General features: G+C 41.7%; 1 protein-coding gene across 1 annotated transcript in view; it reads left to right on the top strand.

Annotated features, from left to right (window-relative positions):
• The window catches only part of AFG2A (AFG2 AAA ATPase homolog A), a 232,055-nt gene that overhangs the window by 204,083 nt on the left and 8,447 nt on the right, over positions 1–19,525 (top strand).

Raw genomic sequence — 19,525 nt, 5'->3', positions numbered from 1 at the left:
GGACTACACGCGCTTTGAAAGGCAAATTAATACATACCCCCATTCACGGTGTGAATAGCAAATTTCCTTTGTAAAGCTGTCAAAAGCTAAAGAATTTTGTATTGTAAGTGAATGGAGTGTCCGAAGTTAACTGAAGTGCAGCGTCATCGTAATAAATGCCCGTGTGGGAGTTTTGAGCGTAACAGATATTGTCCAAAACTTTATATTTTACAATTTCAGTGGTGTAATCTGCATTTTAGAGGTAGTAAGACTGCTGGTTTAAGTCAGTTTATCTGAGTGTATATAAGTGTATCAAAAAAAAATTACCAAATTCTGAATTTTTGGTGAATTCTTGGCCCTAAAGAGAGTAGCAACAAGTGTCATTACTGTTTTCATTTGTTCCTGCCTCAACCACAGTTTAATTCCAGGGACCATCCCAGTGAGGCGCAGACCTTGGGGAGTGGCCTCACTACAAAAATGCTGAAAATTATTCTGAATCTTTTGATTTATGATCTCCAGAAAAGCTGCCAAACAGGCTTGCCGAACATAGAGCTTTCTGAGATAAAGCTAAGGTATCCTGACTGATTACAGCAAAACATTTATCTTTGGTCTTAAACAACTTCTATTTACACATACTGGGAAGTAGGCACCTTAAAAATTGTACATCCCTTAGCTGCCTGTGCAGTTCAGAAAAGTGAACTGCATCTAATTCTTGGCTAACCTGAAACCACTGCCAGGCATCAGCAAAAGGTATTTTTTTGTTGGTTGGTTGTTTCCATCAAAATCAATAGGAATGTTGACTGGTAATTTAAAGCTGGCCACTTAAAATCCTAATGAATCCTAATTAATGAATAAGAAAACCTCCTTGCAAATACTGTTATAAATGACCACAAAATAGTTCAGGGACAGATAAAATTTTTTCAACTTATTTCTGTGTTATATCGTCTGTTGAAACAACGACAGGTCCTTATGGGCTCTCTGCTCTTGCACTCAGTATGAAATGTAGTTAAGCAAACTCATTTTCAGCATTTTTCCCCACAATAGAAAGACTGAGCTTTTCTATTCCAGACATGAAAAATAGAGGGAAAGGTAAAGCAAAGCCAATACAAACTTTAACAAAAATTTTTTTAAAAGGTGACAAAAACCTGGATTTCAGTAGGTAATTCTACGTTTTCCTGCTATTTTGGAGGTAAGTAGAAGAATTTACAGGTGAAAATTTTAGCCAAATCCTGCTTTTACTTGTTGGAGTAAACAAGAAATACCATTTCATGCTTTATGACATCTAAAGTTATTTTGGGGGTTTGTTTATTGGTGGTTCTGAAGACTTTTCTTTCTTGCAGTCATTAGATATGTATTGATGGGAGAGTTATAATTATTTAGAAATTTATACCTTTTTATGAGAAATTTGTATATATCTAAGAGATATGTCTACCATATTTGCTTATATTATCAATATGAAATTTAAAAAGTAATCTCTTGGCCTTGATTATGGTTTTTCTCTTTTTACTTTCTTTCACTCTGTACACAATTTGTAGCTTTTAAACAGAAATCTACTGTTTTAAAATTACAACTTTTTTATTACTTTTATTCTAATCTCTTGTTACTATAATTAGCATTTAATTTTACTATCACTGAAAAGGATTAGAGGACAAGGAAAAGCAGGTCGTTTACTTCGTTCATGGGATGTATGTGCAGGTTTTTTCTTTTTTTCATTGTTTGACACTCTAATAGTACAACAGACAGAGGGAATTAAGAAAATTATAAACTGGAGAAGTTGCCTTGGGGATCAGGACTGCATTTGAAACTAATTAATCCTTCTTTTCTAAACTCTATATACTCCAACTTGAAGCTCAGGATGTGAACCATTTATCGTAACTATTAAGTTTTTGATGTTTCCAAAAATTAAATGCCATACCGTTATCCCCTGGCACTTTCCTCCAGCATGTGTTCCTGAAGGGAGGAGAGAGAGACCGTAGTTTTTACTGCCAATAACAAATTCTGTTTGTAATTCTGTATCCTAAAAATAACACTGCGTGGTGCTCCAGATGAGTAGCAAAACTAGATCGCCATTCCTTGGGAAGTGCTCAGATCCCTTGGGAACATGCACCAAGGCGTGAATCTGAACTGAGAAACTAAGAGAGAGGCAGGTAGGAGCTGGCTGCCCTTGCTGTACGTGGACTGCTGTTGCCATCAGAGGGAATTTTGCACACTCAATTTTAGGACATTAGGAGAGAATGCTGCCCCATGACTGCTGTTTGTGCCTTGGGAATAAACCCATCCCTGCAAACATTTGTCCTCTCATCCGCATGGTGCCACATTTATCCACATGGTACCAAATCTCTTGATACATACCTACATGCCTGAAGTGATTTTAAATGTAGGAAGCTCCCTCTTTTATCATTGGGTTTGTGGAACTTGATTTTTTGAAAAGTAAGATACTCTTACAAAAATGAAGTTATGGCAAATTTGTGAAGTCCCTAGAAGGTTTATGTTGCTCCCAAATATTCTGTTTGGAAAACTTGGCTAGTCTGGTGCCACTCAAAACGTTACTCCATCCCAAGTCACAGATAAATTGAGATTTAAAGAAAGGTATGACGATTCCCCTTCTGGTTCCTAATGACAGATCACTGTTATCGTGGACTAGCAACTTGAAACCTTCTTATCAGAATTCTGGAAAATAACCAAATACTCAGTTTTGGTCAAAGCACATCAGCAACGTAGTCCTCCTTTCATAATCCAGTCCCGTGAGTGCTTTTGCACCCTCGGCCTCTCATTGGAACTTACTGATGAGGGCACTGTAGGACAGAGCACTTCAGAAGTATCTTCTGTTAGCCTGTCATTTAAATGAGTGTTTTTTAATTCAGAGCTGAACTTTTCACAGCGTGCTTTACTGAACACATTGTGCCTTGGCACCGAATCAAATTGCTTGCAGTGTGAGGCCATATAAGCCTGAACACCTCTACGCTTCAGAGTAAATCAAAGATAGAGGCGTTCTTTCTTCTGCTGGGTTAATCACGTTTATTGTTGTTTGGATGTTTCCGTGAGAGATAATTTTAAGAAACCGATAGAGGCTCGGTGAACAGAAAAGAACACCTCTGAGAAGAACATCTCTCTCCCATCCTCTCTTTAACTGCTGAAGCGGTTCCTAGACTTATTTCTTTATGTTCTTTAGAAATACAGTCTTTTTCCTGCCTGCCATTATCTTTTGGAGCCAGTTTTTGGCCCAAATACTGCTTGAGTTGCAGAACTGTTAACATTAAATCAGCTTTTCAATGTTTCAGGCACATTTTGTTTAAATACAAAGTCTAACTTTTTCCTCCAATAACAACGTCTTGCAAAATGGCTTAAAATGTCTTTTGACAGGTTTGCCAGAAATGACCAGGAGAATATTTATGATCAAAATGCAAAAATGTCTTCACTTAACTTGAAAAAAAGTTCAGTCCTGTGTTCTCCCTAATGCATAAACCAGATTTTCTCTGCAAGTACGATATACAATTCTTAATCCTGGAAAAAGAATGAAGTTTATTGTGGATAATTTTTGTACGGTCTCTAAATGAGAACAGAACATAAGGTTTACTGAGTTCAGGTGCGAGGGCGAACATCGGGGACAAAATAAAGATAATTTTCAAAGATGGTTATTCAAAATCATCGAACTTAGACTTGTCAGCCCTTTCAAATATTGTGTCCTTAAAGTTGATTTTTCTGGTTTGTGTATTCTGGCTCTTTCCTTTTGGTTTCTTTACTCTTTTTAAATGTCAAAGTGTGGTGGTTCTCCTTCAGAAACTGGGCACGTGCCAAACATAATGCTCCTATAACTGAGCATCAGTCAATGAGTGCTGTGGGAAGGCTGGCTGTGGATGATCTTTCCCTGTGAAGCAGGCGTCAAACTCTGTGCTGATGGGTATGGAGAAGGCTAAAGAGAAAGCCGAACTGTACAGCCTGGTGTTTTGCTGTGTATTGCCCAGTAAGCTGAAGTTAACTGATGGACACAAGTTCACGGGCAGGAAAACTATCCCTCCTTACTGCAACGGGCAAGTATCAGGGCTGCAGAGGAGACTGACCCTGAAGGCTTTTGGTTGTTTCTGGCTCTCCCAGAGAAAGCAATTGAACGGGTGGGTGAAACAGTATTGCCAATACTAGAAAAGCAAATGTCCAGTGGTTGTGGTAGCTCAGGATCTAGTGCTAGCTAGGAGAGAACTTAGAAGGAATTGTACTTGGAAGACGAAGAGTCACGCATGTGCCTGGAAGGCAGGCACCCGCTGTCAAAACCTTGGCAAATGCCCCTGAAAGAATTAGTAAAAAGCGGGCATAAAGAACTTGCCTTGCTTCCTGTGATCACAAAGTTGGGACAAAGCTGAACGTGCTTCCTTCACGCTTCTGTGCCTTGGGATTACTCCCATGCCAATGCAGTCAGGGGCATGGGAAGTGGCTTGCAGTGGGAGCTGGGTCCACCCTGACCTGCGCCTCGACCTGCTCGTGACATATGTGATGGGGAGGTCCACTGCTTGGCCACCACTGACAAAGCCAGCACGTAAGGGGAGACAGGGTGAAGGAGGGTGGATAATCAGTGTGTTTCAGCTACTCCCAAGTGACATATTGGCCACTGGACACAGAAGCCAGATGGCCTGTGTAAAGCTTTTTGTAGCTGCTCCAAACTCTATCTTGAAGTCCTGGTCAATGTGGAGCTAACCCATAACAGAGTTGCATTTGGAAAACTGGGTTTGCATTGTGACCCTTCGGTACTTGTATTTAATGTTGTTGTTATGGTTGTAGTGAATTGCAATAATTTTTATCTACTAGGAACCTCAAGATCTTTTGCTTTTGCTGGTGTCTTTTTTTTTCCTTTGACATGAAAGAAAATACTGTAGGTGATCTAATGTGTGCAATTTAATAAAGCGCTTTTCTTAGGGAGTAAGTGCAAGAGGCATGCAGAATCGCAGTTGTATTTGGGCATGTTTTGAATGGCAGGTTAACATCTGGAAGACTAATATTTCAGCTGAAACCTACTCCTAATCTTGGGGTTTGTGTCTGCTCTTTCTGCAACTGCTACCTGTTCATTTATTAATCTTTTCTGTAGGAAACTCAGCCATGCGTTTTCTCCAGGGCTTTATATGTTCCGTGTTAAATCTTTTAAATGGTGTCATTCTTCCCTGCAGACTTAAATCCAATGACTCCAGAGTCCTGATAGGAGAAGGAGATGTGTGTTTTCTCTGTTAACTAGTCCACCAAGGACCGGACCGGTGAGGGGGAAAGAGCCCTGCTCTGTGTTTGCGTGGCAGGCCTCCAGCAAGAGCGCAGGTGCTGCAAGAGAAGGCAATGGCAACCAGATGACATTCTTTCCCCTTGAACTAGTGTGGAGCCATTGCTCAAACAGATTACGGGTCCTTCCAACAAAATTTGAGGCTAGCGTGTTGACTGCGTGTGCCTGTCTAAAACGCATGGCAATAAAGCTTGGATTCATCTAACTAAAAGATTAGGGGAGTGGAATTGCTCTTGGTTCCCTCAGCAGTCATTGGAGAGACACTAGAAGATGGTGCAGACAGTGATTTATCCCAGCTAAGAGCTGAACTACCTTTCTGGAGGTGCTAAAGGGGGTAGCTGATGTCAAGAGAGGCTCCTAGGCACTTATCTAGAGAAAGTGCCTAGAGGTAGCTGGAAGGAATTAAGAGCAGTAACTCTCAAAATATTGAGAAAAATATTTTACCAATTCGTGCAAATATATCCTGTTTGCATAAATGGTTCTGGAAATGCCGTTGGTCTCTTCCTCTCAATCCCTGTGTCTGTGTGGCATGGCAGTGTGCTCTTAACCACCCTCCACCCCCCTGATTTATTTTATCTCCTTTTCTAACACAGAGGAGTTTTCACATCCCTGTTTGGTAAAGTAAATGCCTCTGCATCAGCAGAGTGTGGAAAGGGCTTTGATAACCTTCAAGGTGAAACACTTGTCAGCTCTCACTTTATCCAGGAACGGATTATCTGGGCTGTGGAATAATGAGGTCATGTCTTTCCTCCACACCACTGGCAAGAGCTTCAAATTTCACACAGGGGTAGCTGCTTACATCAAGCCTGCTCTGCTTAATGCCGTTTAAAGCTACCCCCCTCCTCTGTCAGCGAGTTTTCCCAAAACGGAGGATGTGAACTGCGTTCACACAGCCTCACTTGCATTACATGTGAAGTGTTTTCACGGTGCTTGGATTGCTGTCTTAACTGAGAGTCAGTGGGGTTTGATGCAGAAGCGCAAGATGCAAGTAGCAGAGCGACTTGCGTGCGCTACTGCAGCTGCGTACAGGCAGGCACTGCTTATGAGGAATGTAGAGCGGGATTTGGTGGGTGAGTGGACCAAAGCCATATAGCTCTTTCCAGGTGAGTGTCCCACTAGTCAGCTTGCTGCACTGCCGCGAGTCCAAATCTGCAGCTTTCATGCAGAGCTATTCCATTGAGAGTGGCCATGGACATGAAAGATCCCTAAAGCACTCAAGTTGCGGGTGTTAAGGCCTATGGGTGCTTAAGTAGATTAGGAAACAAACAAATCTTGTAATATTCTGGAATGCTTCCTCACCACCTAAGTAGGGATTATTCTACCGAACCAGCAAATTCTACCCTTCTGCTTAGTAAAGTCTGCCTTTCAGAGAACTATGCTCTTTACTAAGCAGTACTCTTGGGGGGGGGGGGAGAAAAGAAAATATGAAAGCATATCAAAAACTTCTGTGTGGATTTCAGGAAAAGCACAAAAATGTTAAAGAGACCCTGTGAAAACTGGGTTACTACAGTGCTGGCAGTTGAATATGTAGGATGCTACACCAAGAAGGTCGCTACAACAGAAAATTTTATCCTTAACGTTTGTTTTCCAGAACTCACTATGTGACGTAACTCACCCACCACTTTCTTCCTAGCACTGTGAAAATCTTGGTTAAACTGTCAGCTTTTTATCCGAAACGTGTAGAAGCTACTCGTTACCTTGGTCTGATTCCACTTCCAGGCTTTCATCATCTGTAATTTTGGTAAAAAGCTGCTTTTGTTAATATGTAATGCATCATAGCAACCGGTTACACTTTTACTACAAAAGGGTGTTTTATTTTCCTGAGGGATGAATAGTAATCAAGGATCAGCTGGTAGTGCCAAGTGCCCTGATAACACAATTGCCTGCATACAGCTTTGTTAGGCCCCTTCCTGCACTTGCCGCAGCAACTTAAAAGAAGATGGGAGGAGAGCTGTTCTCTACCTCCTTGACTGTTGGGGATCTGAATTTTGGGATGGCTGTCTGCTGGGTGAGAAGGTAAGCGCCTGCATCAGAGCCCTTCCTGATTAACGATGGTGGGGGGAGCGAGAGGAGATAGAGAAAATGTGTGAAAGTAAACGTGAATTAGGAAGATTACCCTGAAATTAAACACTGACTGATTTTAATGTGGAAAGGCAGGGGTCGATGGAGTTGGAAGGAGATAGAAAGTAGGAATACTGATTGTAATCAGAGTAGGGGCTGATTTGTGTTATTTTGATGCTGATTTTGGTGTGCTGGTGAGCTGAAGGAGGGTTACAGTCACCCTGGCCCTACGTAAGAAGTGTCTCACTGCTAAGCACAAAGTGGAATCTGGCTTTGATCTCATTAACCCCGTCAGCACTGGATTAGCAAATGTGTTTCTGGAACTTGACTCTTCCAGACGCTTAGGATGTATATAAAGTGGCAGACGTTATGATTCATACTTTCTTTGTTTGGTTGGGTTTTTTTACTAACATCAAAGACTAAATTCTTCTAGGCCAGCCCTGGCTCCTGCATTGGTCTTGCTAAATGTTTCCCATGCAGCAGGAAGAACACCCTTGCAGTTGCTTTCTTACAGGAAAAAGAAATTCTCACATCTTCGCCCACTCCTCCAAAATGGACTTTGTTGACTGGAAAAGATAGCGATTGCAGCAGGGCAGCACTAAAGGCAGACCACGGTGTTTGCTGGGTATGGAAGTGAGACCTCTCCGAAATCTTTGGGGCAACCCCTCTTGAAGTGCAGCAAGCCCATGGGTGCAGAGAGTTTTTACAGGTTTTTTTCCTCCTGGAAATATTTCATTATCATATCATTGGCAGGGTTCAGCACCGTTGCAAAAACTTTAGAAGAAAAAGTTAAGACACAGACTCTCTTCCTCTGAATTTTTCAGAAAATTAGTATCAGGTAGTGGTATCAAGAGGGAGGAGGGGAATTTTACCCTTTTCCTCAGTGAGAAGAAGAGGAGAAGGTGGGGGAGTAAAAATCTAAGGAAAAGTGGGGAGGAAGAGAAATTAGTAGAAAGCATGTGTGGAAAGTTGTCCCCTTTCTTCTAAGGGGAAGAAACTACAAGAAACTCTAAACTCTACAAGAAAAACAATGAGATGGAGAAGAAGGAAAACCCACAGCAACAATAACAAGCAAAAAGAGGTTTTCTTTTTCTAGAAGTATTTGTAGCCATCAAAAGGATCTTGTACCTTCAACAGACCATTTTGTTCCTTGCTACTGGTTTTCATGTAAGTCTGCTTGGTCATCTCCTGAGAGGACCTGATAGAAGATGTGTGGCTTGTGAAAAAGGACATGCGAAGAAGCTGATGTGAGTTATGTGGAGGAAGCTGCACAAGACAGGAGGAGCAGTGATGCAGGGCAGAAAGAATGGCATGACACGTAGAGTAGGGTCCCAGAACAGCACTTAGAAAAAAATTGAGTGGGTGAGAGCAGCTGTGTTGCATTGTGCTGCCTCCAGAGGCAGAGCTGGAGCAGAGCTCTGAGAAGAACAGCATCCTTGGACTGGTGTTCTCTGTGCTGCACAAAGCCCAGGCGACCTCAAGAGAAACCGAGGCAGTGCCCTGGGCTATTTCTGTGGCCATGACTGTTGGTAAGCTCTGCTACACTGCCCAAACAAGCTTTAGACCATTTGCTGTTATAATATCCCTCCCCCCCCCGCCAGCAATGTAGCATCTACCCCACTATGGACGTGGTGACTATTTCAAATTCATTTGAGGTTACATTGTCCGACTTCACCCAGGAAGAAGCTTGCACAGTGTGATGACAAAATCTGCCTCACACTGAGCATCAGCTGGAGGAGAGGATTGTTAGTAACCCCTGGGCTTTATTTTAAAGTCCTCAAGTTTTACGCTAAGTACAAGATAGAAAAGCTCTAACCCTGTAAAAGAAATGACCGTAGATTAAATTAGAAAATAAAATTCTGTGTTACTGCAGGTGCCTATTACCATGGTATCTAAAATGAAAGTGTATGAATGTCAAGAACACTCAGCAAAAACAATTGCCTTTGGTGGTTCCTTCAGAATAAAGCGTGGTTGACTGTTTGCTTGGGTGTGTTTTTAAAAGTGCTTATTTGGAAGAGCATCTTAGAGATGGCTTTGGACAAAGATGCGTTTTATATCTTGAAGTCAGTTCTGTCAGGATTGGACTTAGCCTGATTTTTTGGGAATAGTCAGTATCTTCAATATTACAAGTGCCCCATAATTTTAAGCTGGATTTATCCTATCGCATTGTCTTGGGGGGGGGGAACCACAGAAGAAGTTGAAGAAGTTGAGACAAGGCTGTGCAGACCAGGACTATCCAGGTTTTGAACTTCGCTCCGAAGTGAGTAAGGAGCCTGTAGAGCTTGGAAGTGTGAGCAAAATGTGTTCAAGCTGCCTTCTCTTTTGAGGCACCTTGCCATGCACTGGAGCAACTCCCGTTATTTTTGTAGTAGTTCCATTCAGTGGGCTCTGGACGGATAGATAGACAGACCTAGGAGGAAAGCCTCCTAGGCCAAAAAAAAAAAAAGAACAAACCCCCCTGTTTTCTGAACATTGAGCGCACTGCAGTTACCCAAGAGCAGCAGGGACTCTACTGCAGTGAAGAGCAGTCACAGCAGTAGGACAACATGAGGTCCAAGGCTTTGATCATTGCTCCTTCACAAACACCTCCAAGTGCCCTCTGCTTTGTGCAAGCCTCGTGTTTGTCCTCCCCCCTGTTGGTCTTGAGCTCTCTGTTTTTCAGCTTTCTGGTTATTTCCTCCCTTGGGTCTTGGGGGTGGCATGAGTTAAAATACATCTATATGCATGAAATACCAGTGGGAATATAATTTTAGCTATATCTTAAGCTCCTGAATATTGTACTATACTTCCCAATCACACATGATGCTAAAATTATTCTTTAATGGATAAAATAAAATAGCCATGTAGGACGTTTTCTTTCTCTGAAACTGAGGCTGTTTTTAAATGGAAGTTGTGGGGTTTTTTTTACCCAGGCTACTTTCCCCCCGTCTAGAAACGGCCATTCTGTAGGAAGGTTTTCAGGCTAGGAGTCAGGAAAGTTGAACTACTGTCCTAGTCAGCTCTTCTCGTGACACCTTTGGAAGTCACTTCGCCCCCATGAGACCTTCTTTCTCCCTCTTTTGTAAAGTACTTTGAGATCTCTGATTAGAGTATAGAAGTAAAGTTCTGTGCTAGCTCCAAAGTTCTGCTGTTACATCAATTAAAGGAAAGATCCACCCCCATGACTTTGATAGTAGCACATGTGGAAGGAAAATAATGGTTGTTATGACTTGCTAAGACCCTCCAGTTGTAACACATTTGTCCTGCCTTATGTAAGGGCTGGAAACAAAATGCATATAATAACCTCGGGTTTTTAATCTCTGCAAAACATAATTAAGCATTTGAAAGGGTGGTTGGAGGGTTAAGCTAGGAAGAATAAACTAGTAGTATAATAACATCTATATTAAAATTAAAAAAAAACCAACCCAACACACAGATTTAACATGTTACATAATCTCTGTTAAACTTGCTCTGGGAAATCCTCCAAGAGCTCGTGTCAGTCTCCATTTTGTACAAGTCTGTACATAACCTTTATAAGAATCTGTATGAAGCTGAGTGGGGAAACAGGGAAAGAAAAAGTTAGAACAGAATGTAGCCTAACCAAAGTCTTTCTGTGACGGAGCATTCAAAGCAGGAACGGAGGGAGGTTTGCTCCTGCGCAGGTCTCTCCACAAAACCACCCCCTCCGCGCAGGTGATTTCCAGTGCCTTATCCCGGGCAGTGGGCTTCCCAGTGCAATCGCATTTCACTTTTGACATCAAGCAGCAGTCTGAAAGGCTTCTAGGTGTATTAATCTCGTAAATAATCACTGCTTTGAGATGTTATGTTAAAAAATAGTCACTCTCCTCTCAGCTGGGTGCTGCCATGCCATGGGAAGAGTCTAGCGTGTTTATGGCCCCGTCAGCCACATAGATGGTACCTATCGGTTTGTGTTTGCTCTGTTGCTTACAGATACAGCACTTAATTTAATGACTGCTAATAACACAGAACATGGACCATACCACAGAGCTATTTCTCTTCCAGGAGCTCAGTCACTGCCTGTCTTAGACGTAGATAGTACTCACTTTTCTCTCCTATGAGAATAACTTGGAGCAAAGTGGTTTGAAGCATGGTGTTTAGATACACGGGGGAAAGGTGCTGAAAACAGGGGAATTATTCGCGCTCCTTTTGTGAAATGTGGAAGAAGCCCTTAGCACATTTCTGCCAAAAGACAAGTCCGACTGTAGCGACCTACTCCTTCTGCTGAGCTTTCGTCATCTTTTGTTCTGTCCTTCCCACCTTCCTCTTTCTCTTCTGGCGTTGTTACGCTGCTTCTTTCCCATCCCCTGCCCGAAAGGAGTGTTTTCCTCCACACAGCTCAGCAGGGCAGCAAGTAGCGCTGAAAATATCAATGATGTGGAAGTGATTTGGAACACGGCACGTTTCATCAAACACACATGTAATACAGTAACATTGCTAAGCTTTTACTGAGGCGTCCTTTCTGGTGAAGTCAGCGGGATATCTGTGCAATAGAGCGCTGGATGAGGAGATCGGGATTTGACTTTTCTGCTTTTATTTGCTGATGACCAGACCATTCTTCTGATAAAGATAGGAAGTTCTCCTCAGGAAAAGTAAATTGTGAAGAAATGTACTGCAGAAAGTTATATTGTGTTTGCAAAACGGGGCACGATCCAACTTCCATTGAGAACAACGAGCGTGTATTAAATGTTGTAAGAATTGGCTCCTGCTTACAACTGTGAAATACTTCATGAAGGCCTTGGTTTTGTTTTCCTCAGAAGTTCACTTTTTGGTAATGATCTTTGTCAGGAAATCAGTTGGGAGCTAGATAAAACAATGCACTGGTGAGGTTAGCATTGAATGTTAATACAATTTCCTAAACCGTGGGTCTTGCCTTGTATTACAGCCTGCTTCAGGACCCGGTAGAGTGGCTTTGAGTTTTGAGCAGTGTCAGCAGGCTTTAAACAGCTAACTTGGTGTCCATGAATTTTACTTTTCAGTGAGCCTATGCAACTTATTTTTTATTACCAAGATTAAAAATGCATTTAACGTTAGTGAAGTCCACAGCACTGGGAACTCCAGTATGTTTTTTTCCCCAGAGCTTGAAAGAGCAGTAGGAAATGCGGGGTCTCTTTCTGGAGCGCTGCGTATGCAAGGATGAGGAAGAAAAACATGCAGTGCTGACTGGATTCTGCTGTTTGAAGGCTTTGCTCTGGAGCCTGTTCCTCAACCTGCCTTTAAAGTACAGTTTGCTTGATGTTTTTTAACATGTTTACTGAAGTTTGTCTGCCCCTTCTTCATAGCATTGTGAGTTCACTTGAAATCAAGTGATCTTTCATGACATGCACTGAGAAAATATTTTTCAGGGTTTTTTTCTTTTAGTTCAAAGGCTAAGTTTATAATAGAGCCAATGGACCAACCTTCTTCTGTCCAAACTACCTCTAATATCAACAGTTTAGCTAGTTCAGCTGTTCCGCAAGGAGCAAAGTTGAAATAAAGTGTTTCACATTTACTACATCTCTCACATTTACTTTGCATCTTTATAGGTACAAACTAGTATACATATTGGTATCCAAGTACCTATCGGTACACGGAAAGATGCATGCAATTTAGAAAGTGCATACCTTCGGAAGTTCTCAGCATCAGTTGACAGGGAACCTACAAATGCACTTGAGATTAAACAGGCTTTTATTGAGATGTCTCTGTTCACAAGTCTGCCTTCCCAGTCCTACTCCAAAGTGAAGGAATGGCTTTCAGGTTCTTTTTTGGGTTTCCACACTCTATTTTGAGTGTTGCTCTTTTGATAAGATAGGAGTGTCGTATTCAGTGGTCAGTAAGAGAAGTTGTTAATTTTTTCCCCATAAGCGAACTAATTTTTTGCATACTTTTTTGTGTACTTGAAAATTTCTCCAACATTTACACATACCAATTTTTAACCTGATTGGTACCAAAGACTATTGCCAATGTAGTAGGAGCTGGTAGGACGTCCTAGTCAGATATTGTTATCAGTTCTTTGGAACTAGGTAGTAAGTTGTTCTTCACAAATAAACTCACAGTCATTTAACATCCGCCTCCACTTCAGACATTTCCATGGTTCATGGCTGGCTGTGGCCTTCTCAGTGTCTCCCCAGTGACGTGTCTACCTCGACTTTCTCTTTTAGTTGTTGCTCACAGATGTGCCGTCTGCTGCATGCCTTCTGGGTTTGCTCTCCACATAACAAGTAACCGGTTTGGTTTTCCTGAGATGGTTCTTCCTTTCTAGCTCTCTTTTCTTTGGGGCAGGGGAGCGGGAAGATATCTCCTGGCATGATGGAAAGCCTTTGTGATGAAAACTAATTTCTTCCTTTCAGTCAGAAAAAATCTGCACTTTCTACTAGTTTGCAATAATGTGGGTATGAGAGAGCTGAAAATTCAGCTCTCTCAGCTGTTTCAGTGGCAGACTCAATTTGTAATATTATTTTAAATATCAAATATTTCCTATGTTTCAGTAAGAAACCCTTTCATAAGAGTTCTGTTTTTGAGTTAGTTTGTATTTTTTTAAAAAGCTTCAACTTTTAAAATCTCCCTTTCAGTAGAGTTATCTTTTATATTCAATACTGCCATGACTGGTATATATAAGGCGATATCGGTAACTTATTCTGATGAAATTGGAAATTGCCATAGAATTGGCTTGACATCTAGGTAAGATTTAGTGCTCAGGCGGTACGTTTCAGTAACAAGGCTAAGAATAAAGGGCAATGTTTTCAAGATCTGCCCAGGGAGGTTAGACGATAGGAATTCTCCCTTCCTGCCTTAGAAAGAACTCTCTGAGCAACTGATTCTTTCTGTGTCTTCCTAAGAAGTGCTGGGCACCTTAAAGCAATTGGCACCCTGGAGAATTAGGTGTACAGGAGCTAATGAGTCTACAGGAGTGTTTGTAATTGACTCAAAGGTTTTTTTCATGTGGCAAGTTTAAAAAAGAACAGCAAAGGGTTTTGAAAAGTAATTCTTGACATCAGTCCAGCTCCAAAAATGTTGTTTTCCATTTAATTCCCATGTTTCACACTGTTTGTGTGATGAAATATGAGCAGCGCTACTTCTGAGAGTCCTGATGTGCAACTGCACAATACCTTCAACAAAAATTCAGCGTATGGTAGCAGTATACTGACAACTGTATCTTACCTGCATAAGAATATCATAGGCTTCTGCTTAAATTTTCCGGAGATGGGGCATTTGGAGGAGAATTAGAAAAGTAGTGTTAGTTTGCTATGAGAACAGAGTGGTGTTTAAGTTCTAACAGATCGATGTTTAAGTTTTGATAATTACCCGCTACAGAGCTGAAATCCAGCCTGGGGATGACAGCTATTTCACTTACTGTAAGAGGTATGGACATAAATAACAGCTGAGCAGTTGACCTCAGTATCTGCTGAAGCTGAAGACAACCTTTTTGAATACTCTGAGGTCTCTGTCTAGCCTTCCGTGCATAAAAGACTAGAACCCACTAGGGAACTGTTGTCGGGGTTTTTTTTCTTTATTTAATAAACAGGACAGGAAATTACTACAAACACTGAATTCAGTCAGGCAATGGTGTCCACGCTTCCAAGCTAACATAAAAAACAGTGGAAACACACACAGTGAGAATGCTGGAAAAGGCACTGCGTGTTGTATTTGTCAACTGGGCACACTTGGCATTTTTATCTTTATTCAGATGCTTCTTTTAGGCCAGATTATACCACAGTAAATCTACGCAAACAGCTGTAAGCAACAGTACAGCACCTCCCTTGTGAACACGTCAGTGTTATAGCAATGGGCCAAGAAATGGCATCTTGCAGTAGCGTTACTGCGGTGTTTTGGAAGGTTAGTCTGCTACTTTAGGGGGAAAATCCGTTTTCTGCATAATTCTCAAAACTGCCGAGCTTCAGTTTCCTGAACTTGGGAAGCAATAGAAACAAGGTCATAATGAGGCTTGGAGATACTTTAAGCAGAGTATGTTTCAGTAATAGATGTGGCCTTTATACATGGAAAATTTTTGCCTTCTCAAGAATAGCGTGTTTAATGAATCGCAGAAAGAAACAAGAATCGCGGCAGTGGTTTCAAAATAGAGATTTACGGAGGGAATCTAAAAGAGGGATCACCTCCCCCAACACACACACACACACACACAAACACACAATTTTTGGTGTCATAACATACACGTGTTGGTGTGTGTCTGTACATGTCCTTCTGGGTGCCAGCCAGCAGGAGAGGCAGTGCCAGCTTTCCTATCAGCTTGTGTTGAATTAGAGCAGCACGGTTCCTGCCTCAGCTGCGGCCGGTCTCCCACCCTGATGGAAACGAGAGGTTTTTTCATCAATAAGCTGACAGTATGTGCTCTATGTTCTTTATTGTCAAGAGTTTTCCCAATCCTTTTTGGTGAGAGAAATCTGACCTTTTCAACCCGAGAGCTCTTGAGGGATAATATTTTTTACTTTTATATATATATAAAAAATATATGGATATATTCCATATATAATTAGAACAAAAAGCAAACACACAAACTATCTCCAAAATACAGAAGTCTTCTGACTTCATCAGTCCCGAAAGAAACCAAGAGTAATGCTGATTTCCCTAGGAACAGAATCCAGCCCTTGACACTGAATATTCCTTGACAGACAGTTGTTATTATACAGCAAAATTTCAAGATGTGACTACCAAGCTCTCATAGAGTACAACAAACCACATCGAACACGCAAGGGATATCTTGGCACTTAATACTTGAATTGCCAAATGCCAAACAGAATCTTCTGGAGAAGTATGACCCAGAAAATGGGAAAAGAAAAAAAACCAAATTAATAGCAAAATTATATTTTATCATTCTCTTACAGGGATGCAGCAAACTACCAGTGACTTTGCTGTACTCTTGTAGAGTTGTGCTGAGAGATCTTTTCCACGGCTTTTCAACCATAAAAGAGTGAAAGAAAGGTGTGGGGTTGGTTTGTTTGTTTTTTCCCATGAGAAGTCAAAATCCATAAATACTTACGTATTGAAGTGGATGATGCTGCAGCCAGAAATACATGCGGCTCTGCCGCAGAGACATTCTGTGGCATGTTCATTTTCCTGTAGCCAATTTCTGGTCTGAAAGCAATGACATGCCCCGGCTATTTGAGAACTGCGTCTCGAGATACGCACTTTCATAAGCATCATTTGGTATCATACACCTGTATTAAGGTTCAGGGGAAGAAGAAGTTTCTGTGAAAAAAATCATCGCTTGGTGCAAACTTCTTTTCAAGGGATCCATGGAAAAACTTCCTCCCTGCTTGCATTCCAGGGAATCGAAGGTTGTCTGTTAAAATCCCATTGAAATGCCTTTCGATTGGTAAAGCAGAACCAAGAACGTGCCATAGACAGAAGTTACTGCTTCTCTACAGAAGCTGTTACAGCTGTGGAGGGAACCTAAACTTAGTTGTTGACACACTGTTCTTGAGAACGACAAAAGAGATTGTGTTCATTAGGCCAACCCCATCATTCTTGCTAAAAGCAGTCTCAGGTTTCCATGTATATTTTCAAATCAAATTAGAAACGCTGCTCCCGAGACCTCCTTCAGCTGACAGTGACGGATTGCACAACCTGATAAATAGTAGGCATTCCTAGAGATGTACTAACACCCGAGTCGCCACAAGTGGTTAGATAATAAAAACATACACAGAGCCGTGGATTTAAATTAGCGGAGAGCTTTACCTGTTCCTCTGATAATGCAGTCCACACCTGGGGAGTGGCCACTTCTCAAACAGAAATGGGAAAGGCTTGTTCCTCGGTTGGTTTTGAAGCTAAATGCTATTATTCGGTCATGGTGGATTTCCTCTGGCTAGTTTTTTATCAGCTATAATTAAAAGAGCCACCTCCTTTCACTCAGCTCTCAGCACATACTTACACAGCTAGATCTACAGTACTTAATCCTACCAGGAGAATCTTTGTAGCTCCACCTGTTTGTTGCCTAACTCAGCTGTCGAAGGAAGCAAGAGAAATGGAAAAACAGGCTTACTGGCCTTAAGAAAAAAAAAAAGAGAACCCACTTAAACTCATATGGTTACAGAAATTAAATTACCCAGGTTTCCTCCACCCACTGCATCGGTATAGTCTTCACATTCATGTTGTGGTTTTCTTATTTCAATTGCAAGCTAAAAATGCAGCAGAATGCAACTGGGGAGACTGGGACTTGATGCCATAAGCCAGGAATCTGGCACCTTTCAAAAATATAATTCACGGTGGAACGAGCTGTCTTGCAGGAGAGACGGGAGAACTGCTGCCCTGAGCATGTTCTTGGTTTGTGCCCTCTGCCAGAGTAACGGGCTTTTGTGTTCAAGGGCTCAAACAGGCGGCTTCCTTCGGGGCAGCTGGGGTTTGCTCAGCCATTTGATCTCATGCGTGGACAAAACTTTCTGGCAAAATCTTAATAGAAAAAGTTGAGCATTCAGTCAGATACCAGGCCTTCAAGTAAGAGGTAGGTCGAAGGAGACACCCAAACAATTACTCCCTTAATTGACTACACTTTTATAATGTGGCTTTGCAGCGACGAGTCTTTTTGCCGTCTTTGACAGCAAACGAACATAGCAGAGTCAGGACTGAGACACTGTGAAATGTGCACCATCCAAAATGCGCACCGCCACAAGAAAGAAAGAAGAGCTTTCAACACTTAGCCCTCTTCTTAGATTCAGAGGCCCTTGTTTCCTTCTCCTTAGTGATGTTAAAACTGTGAGAGAGAGATCCATATTTGTGATCATGTAGTTGAACACAGGAATACTCTCCTATCAGTGAAAACTGAAATGGAACAGAGCTTACTCTAATTTCTGTGCAAGGAATCATGTCTCAATGGATAGTAAAAGGCAGCTTGCTTAGCACTAAGGCAGGAAACAATGAGTTGCAGATAACGTAATGTACAATAGATGTGAATAAATTATTATCTCTGTTAAGCAATAATGACAATTTTCCTTTTCCACAAAGTTTTTTTATACAGGTAGATGGAGCAATATTAGCGAATGTGCTAAAAGAGTTACAAATGAATACAAAGGAATGAAGACATCACCAGTACCTTAGCAGAGTATCTTGTTTAAGCACAATTAGTACAGCAGCTAAACATGAAGTCTACGGAGACAGCTCTCGGAGGAAGAAATAAACTTGATCAAAAACCAAATAACTGTGGATATCTGAAGGGGAAATGTGAATGTACCAGTTGCCTAAATGGCAAGCGAGTAGTGAATACTGAAGAGACATGCTGTGCCTGCACTTAGGAGAGTGAAGGTTTGCCTCTTGTTAGGTGCCTTTACTGGTGCGTTGTCTTTCCTACAGCTTTTCTTCAATGCTATTTGTCTTCAATTACATTTTTGACAGCAAAAGTTCCTTTGCTATTCTTCACAGCAAAAGCAAGATACCATTAAAAACTACCATTTGGGAAGGCCAAAAAATCATATAGATTCTAAGTCGCAGCCCCCCCCGTGTTTCTTGCTAATCCCCGTTTACCAAACTGACCTTTCGGTGATTCAGTGATAGCAAGCATGGATCACTGACCTGACCACCGAACCCTGTATCTCCGGCTGCTCACCGTGCTTGGGAGGAATACCCAAGGAAAACACCGGTTTCTCTGATACGGTGCAAGAGACGGGGAAGGGGGGAAGCATGTTCTCAAACTCTCAACTTATTGTACAAACCTTTGAATTTTCTTTCTTGTTAGTTTGTGCCAAATTTGGGCATGGACCAAAACCCTAGCTCTGCAGCGTTTCCCCTGACTTTGATTCAACATTCACATGTTCATGAAGCAGGTTTACGTCAAGGTTCGTCCCTTTGTTCTCAGAGGTTTGCCTGGCTGCTGCCTTTTACTATCTCTTCTGCCTCTAAGAAAAACTGATGTTATCTTCTGAAGAGAAAAGTCAAGATTGTATTTGCAACGGAGGGTTTCCTGTGTGCCTGTCCCCAGCCTGTGCAGTGATGGCAAGGAGTAGCTTTACGTGGCTGCACTTCTTTGCAGAGCTTTAAGAACAGCCCTTGCACAGAAGCTGCAGAAATCCCCAGCTACTGGTGCCTTTGATCTCAGATAAAGGTCAACCTGTCTAGCAGAAAGCGTGATCAGAAATGCCACCCTTCACTTTCTCTTCCTTACCCTGAAATGATTCACTGTACCTTTCGGGGTATGCCTTTACCACAGCACCTATGGTTTTAACTTCAGCTCTTTGGAATAGCTTTATTTCATCTCGTGCACCAACCAGCTTAAGCCAGGACCGCCAAGATTTTCAACGA

This window comes from Ciconia boyciana, chromosome 5 (genome assembly GCF_034638445.1).
Source record: "Ciconia boyciana chromosome 5, ASM3463844v1, whole genome shotgun sequence".
Lineage (NCBI taxonomy): Eukaryota > Metazoa > Chordata > Aves > Ciconiiformes > Ciconiidae > Ciconia > Ciconia boyciana.
This window is presented reverse-complemented; position numbering and strand designations above follow the sequence as displayed.